Here is a 6438-nt window from a genome sequence, read left to right as displayed (position 1 = left end):
CAAAAATAAAGGATCGAGTGGTACTTCTGAGCCTTGTAAATAACAGGACTGCCTCCCTGCCAGAGATTTGGACATCGTACTCCTGTGGGTGACATAGCCCAGGCAATAAAATAGGGGCATCTCTTGGTACCTAGTGAATGGAGTCTGCCTCCACCTGTTTCCTCCTTCTTTTGCCAGCAGGATGGAAAACCAAGGGAGGAGTATTACACCATGGCAAGATCAAGCGGGCTGGATGCGGGGCATGAAAAAGCACTCAGGGCTTATCAAAATGGTGTCTATTAACAGCCATTCTCTGAACGGCAGAGCACAGCGAAATGAAACAGGTGAAAAGATGAAAGAGATGAAGCATTATCCCGTGTAAGAAGCACCATACACTACAGCACGCAAACGTGGACTGGTAGTGCTGCTACTCTGGAGATTGTAACCAGAGAGTGGTTAAAGCTGATGGGCCATAAGTGAGGCTAAATGGAAGAGGCCATTAAGGTCTTTAATCTAGTGAAGAAAGTGAAATAATGAAGGACCAAGGTGGTCACGGGTAAGAACTAAGTGAAGCTGAGCTTTGCAGCGAAGATGGCTTGTGCTTTTTGCAGAGGCTATTTGTGGTGTCAGTCTGCCCACGTGGCTGGGCAGTGGGATGGTGTCTCATTTGTCTGTGAGAAGAGGACGATTTTTCCACTGGAGTGACAGGCACCTGGATTTCTGAGCAACAGAGAAACACTGCTTGTGGATGACACCAGAGTCAACAGAATTAATACCTTCACCAACCTTGACTGCAGCATTGGTATGAGCTACGAAATGGCTCTAAGAGTGTTAGTGGAGCTTGGCATTCCTTTCAGCTCTGCTGAACCCTGGCGATCCTGCACGGGACAGATAGTTTGAAGAAAGTAAAGACAATCACAGGAATGCATAACGGTGTTTCAAGATTTATTCAAATAAATGACAGAGAAAAAAAAAAAAAAAGAGATCTCTCTGCAACTTCTGAGTGGAAGTGTGGAAGTGCTCAGTCCAGAGAAGAGCTGCACTGATTCAGCTCAGCTGGCTCTTCCAAGCACTATTTCTTTACTACACAGATATGCCAGAGCCATCTGTGAGTGGGAAAAGCAAATCAGCGGGCCGCCACCAGTCTATCACACTTGTTGAGCACATCGAAATCAACTTCTATCTCAGGAAACAGAGGAAATCACTTGAGGAAGCTGTGCTGATGCTTCTGATTTTAAACAAAGAGGAACTTGTTGAAAATACAAGGGGATGCCAGTTTGAAAGTGGTAATGATACACAGAGTTAACTTATTCCAAGGAAAAAGCACAAAAGACCTGGAATAAGGGGAAAAAAAAAACTTTTTTTTTTTTTTTTTTAATCAGTGAACTGAAAGGTAATGTCTTTTGAGAAGGTGATCTCAAGAATAGAGGCTACTGAGAATAACTGAAATAGAGAATATTAAAGCCCGAGAGCAAATTTCCTCTATAGGAGGGAGAGATAGGCAGTGCAGTAAGAAAAAATATGTAGCTGTAAGGCTGCAACAGGTACTTTTTAAGAAAATGAAACTTCAAAAGGCAATAACTGAGACTGCATGTAGGTGCAGAGAACAAGAACATAGGAACCAATTTAGAAAAAGCAAATGAACAGAGTAAGAGGCATTAAAGACAAAAAGAAAATATCTCAGGAGTAAGAAACAGACAAAGATAAGCGTAGATTTATTACAGAATGTGGAAGGAGAGTTGCTAATGGATGATGCACACAGGACTAAAGTGTTCAATCCCTCTTTTTCTTTTCCTCACAAAGGAAGATTATTACTGCCAGAAACTATGCATTTAAATAAGTAGTCATGTGTACTAACCAAAATGGAAAAAACAATATTCATTATACGTAGTCAGCAGCAAAGGTCTACTCAGTCTTAAACCAGTGCTAAACAATCTCTGAACCAAGGCTGATTACCTGTGAGAAATAAAGTAGGTCAGGGGAAGTTGTAAAGGACTGGCGAGGCTACACATAGTGCCTGTATTCCCAGGATAGATCTGTACCTTGCTGCAACTGCCTGAAGCGATAGCTGGAGAAACTCTAAACTGTGCAACATCCACCCGTAGTAGCAGAGCTGGGAGGGAGTGGATGATATCCTAAGGTTTGGAAAAAGGATCAGGCCAAGAAAAAGGATCTCTTACTATCCGGTGCTCACTGCATTGTACATAAAAGATTTACACCAATGTGATTGTAACTTCAGGGTCCAGTGACCTCAGTCAAAGGTGCAGGAGTTCAGAGTGTTTCATCTATGATTTTTACTTAATGAATTTGAATCTGCAAATTCTCAAACATTAATAAACACATAAAAATTTTGTTGTATGGTATCCTCTCAGGTAGTAAATTCAGATCTTGTTAAATATGCCCACTGTTGGCTTCTAATCATAGCTCTGATCAGTTATTCTGTCTATCTGTAGATCTACTGTATGTCAATAGTTTCTTTCTAATTGCCTTGGTTCTGCTTCCCTTCTGCCAGTGCTATCAATGAAAAGCCTGAGGCAGCTGATAGGAATATAATGGAAGCCTCCAAGCGATGAAGCAAGTCTTTTTACTGCATACATTACTGTCATTCTGGGCAGCTACATTTTTAGCTTGTGGATTCTCATATCCGTGTCTTATTAAAATGGTTATTTGCGTGCTGGTGCCACTACCAAGAGAATTTACTTCAGAACCATCCACAAAAAAAAAAAATAAAAAAAAATCATCCTGCCCTACTGTGAGGCGTGTCTAATTACTGATATCAAAAGCAAACAGACAGTACCAGCCAAAGACCTGCACCGCCTGGTTTACGTAGCAGCAGGCAAGGCAAAAATGGCTTTGTGTTAGTATCTTTTCAATAGTTTATTTATAAACCAACGTAAGGTGTGACAGAGAAGGACTCTTAAGAAACCTGATGACTGTGATTTGAAGGATGAGGTCACTTCAGCAGGCTGTGACTGTGTTCCTGGACTGCACCCTGCCAGTGGTATGAACAGGGAGGCCTTGTCTCTGGGGCTCGTGAGCTGCTCGCCATCTCCTCAGCTGCAGGATCTCTGCGGCAGCAGCGTGGGGCACATCCACTGCCTGAGGCTTTGTGCCTCTGCAGCTGTGCAGAAGGGAGATCCTGGAGACAGTAGGGACACCAAAGCCGTAGAAATGGGTCTGTCATTCACCGACTCAATGATAACAGAGCAGCGAGCTTCTTTCTATTGCTGTTGGTCCCCGTTCACCTCTGTCACCATGGCTTGAAGGTTATTGCCAAGCAGGCAGGGTAACAGCTTCATCGAATAAACTGTGCAAGGGGTCAGGGGCTGACTTGCTTTCACTTGGTTCTACTTGTTTATCAGTTAATTCACTAAAATGTTGTGCGGTTTTAAAAACAAATAGTTCTAACCCCATCAGTAATTCGCTGACAGTTATGAAAACGGTTGTGCATGGAAAGTTGGCACTGATTTTGACAATTACGATATTATAAATAACTCACAAAACCCTAGTTCCTAAGAGAAGAATGGCTTCTGCTGCTGGTGTTTTATTTGAAGTGGCTTCCTTGATCGTACTAATCCCCTTGTGTGCTATCCTATGTGAACAGGATGGGCTGCAGCTGGTATCGGGTCTGCAAGCCTTCAGTCCCCAAACTGTGTAGACCCTATACTGGGGCACACTCGGCAGAAGTAACCCAGGGCCACTGCTACACGAAACGCTGTTGCTTGTTCCCTGTCATGAAATGTTTATTTCTGCTCCTGTTTCCACCCTGGCCTTGAGTAGTCACAAGTACTTGTCCCGCCGTGTAGCAACCTGCATTAGGAAGCCAAGGTTAAAGGTAACCAAGAAGGCAGCAGGGGTACGTCAGGCCTGGATCTGCTCACAGTCTGTCAGTCTGTGGCTGCCTGTGATAGTGTGTGGGGAAAGAATCACAGAATCATTAAGGCTGGAAAAGCCCTCCAAGATCACCTGGTCCAACCATCCCCCTACCACCAATGTCACCCACTGAACCATGTCCCTAAGCACCACGTCCAACCTCTCCTTGAACACCCCCAGGGACGGTGACTCCACCACCTCCCTGGGCAACCCGTCCCAATGCCTGACTGCTCTTTCTGAGAAGAAATGTCTCCTCATGTCCAACCTGAACCTCCTCTGGCGCAACTTGAGGCCATTCCCTCTGGTCCTATCACTGGTTCCCTGTGAGAAGAGGCCGACCCCCAGCTCCCCACACCTTCCTTTCAGGTGGTTGCAGAGAGCACTAAGGTCTCCCCTGAGCCTCCTCTTCTCCAGACCAAACACCCCCAGCTCCCTCAGCTGCTCCTCACAGGACTTGTGCTCTAGGCCCTTCACCAGCTTCGTAGCCCTGCTCTGGACGCGCTCCAGGGCCTCGATGTCCTTCTGGTACTGAGGGGCCCAAAACTGAGCACACTACTCGAGGGGCGGCCTCACCAGAGCTGAGTACAAGGGGACAATCACCTCCCTGCTCCTGCTGGCTGCACTATTCCTGATACAAGCCAGGATGCCGTTGGCCTTCTTGGCCACCTGGGCACACAGCTGGCTCACGTTCAGGTGAGTGCCAACCAACACCCCCAGATCCTTTTCCTCTGCAAATCTTTTGAGCCACTCTGCCCTATGCCTGTAGTGCTGCATGGGGTTGTTGTGGCCAAAGTGCAGGACCTGTCACTTAGCCATGTTGAACTTCATCCCATTGGCCTCTGCCCATCGAGCCAACCTGGCCAGGCCCCTCTGCAGGGCCAGTCCAGGTGAGAGCACCACGTCCAGGCATGAGTGCTAGTCCGTGAGCCTGAGCCTGTGGCCAAGAAGGCCAACAGTATCCTGGGGTGCATTTGGAATAGTGCTGCCCACAGGTCAAGGGCGGTGATCCTGCCCCTCTGCTTGGCCCTGGTGAGGCCACACCTGGGGTATTGTGTCCAGTTCTGGGCTCCTCAGTACCAGAGGGACATGGAGCTACTGGAGTGAGTCCAGAGGAGGGCTACTAAGATGATGAGGGGACGGGAGCACCAGGCTGAGAGCTGGGCATGTTTATAGCCTGGAAAAAAGAAGACTGAGGGGAGACCTCCTCAATGTATATAAATATCTGAGGGGACGGTGTTGAGCGGATGGAGCCGGTCTCTTTTCAGCTGTGCCCAGCGACAGGACGAGGGGCAACAGGCACAAACTGAAGCACAGGAGGTTCTGGCTGAATACGAGGGTACGCTTCTGTACTGTGAGGTGACAGAGCGCTGGGACAGGCTGCCCAAAGTTATGGAGTCTCCTTCTTTGGAGATACCCAAAACCTGCCTGGATGCCATTGTGTGCAATGTGCTTTGGGTGATCCTGCTCAGCAGGGGGGTTGGACTGGATGAAATCCAGAGGTCCCTGCCAACATTCTGTGACTGTGTGACTGTGATACTGTGGGATTCTGTGGGATTCTGTGGGATTCTGTGGGATTCTGTGGGATTCTGTGGCTGTGCGACTGTACAATTCTGTGACTGAGGTCAACTGTATGAGTTTCAACAAAGCCAAGTGCTGGGTCCTGCACCCGGGGCACAACAACCCCAAGCAGCGCTACAGGCTGGGAGATGAGTGGTTGGAAAGCTGCCTGGCCGAGAGGGACCTGGGAGTACTGGTTGATAGTCGGCTGAATATGAGCCAGCAGTGTGCTCAGGTGGCCAAGAAGGCCAACAGCATCCTGGCTTGTATAAGAAACAGTGTGGCCAGCAGGGCTAGGGAAGTGATTGTCCCCCTTTACTTGGCTCTGATGAGGCCGCACCTTGAGTACTGTGTTCAGTTTTGGGCCCCTCGCTACAGGAAGGACATGGACGTGCTCGAGCGAGTCCAGAGAAGGGCAACGAAGGTGGTGAGGGGTCTGGAGAACAAGGCTTACGAGGAGTGGCTGAGGGAGCTGGGGTTGTTCAGCCTGGAGAAGGGGAGGCTCAGGGGAGACCTCATCGCTCTCTACAGTTACCTTAAAGGAGGCTGTGTAGAGGTGGGGGTTGGTCTGTTCTCCCACGTGCCTGGTGACAGGACCAGGGGGAATGGGCTAAAGTTGCACCAGGGGAGGTTTAGGTTGGATATTAGGAAGAACTTCTTTACTGAAAGGGTTGTTAGGCATTGGAACGGGCTGCCCAGGGAGGTGGTGGAGTCACCATCCCTGGAGGTCTTTAAAAGACGTTCAGATGTTGAGCTTAGTGATGTGGTTTAGTGGGGGACTTGTTAGTGTTAGGTCAGAGGTTGGACTGGGTGATCTTGGAGGTCTCTTCCAACCTAGATGATTCTGTGACTCTGTGACCGACCAGCACACGCTGACAAACCCCGGGCCCCGCCCCTCCCACCCCCCCCGCCCCTCCCACCCCCCCCGCCCCTCCCACCCCCCCCGCCCTCCTCCCCGCCGGAAGTGACGCCCCCACTTCCGGGGGCGTGACGCGGAAGCGGCCGGGCGGCGGCAGCGGGTCGGAGCGG

The sequence above is a fragment of the Anser anser genome, assembly GCF_964211835.1.
Source record: "Anser anser genome assembly, chromosome: 2".
Classification (NCBI taxonomy): domain Eukaryota; kingdom Metazoa; phylum Chordata; class Aves; order Anseriformes; family Anatidae; genus Anser; species Anser anser.
Note: the sequence above shows the minus strand (reverse complement) of the source record.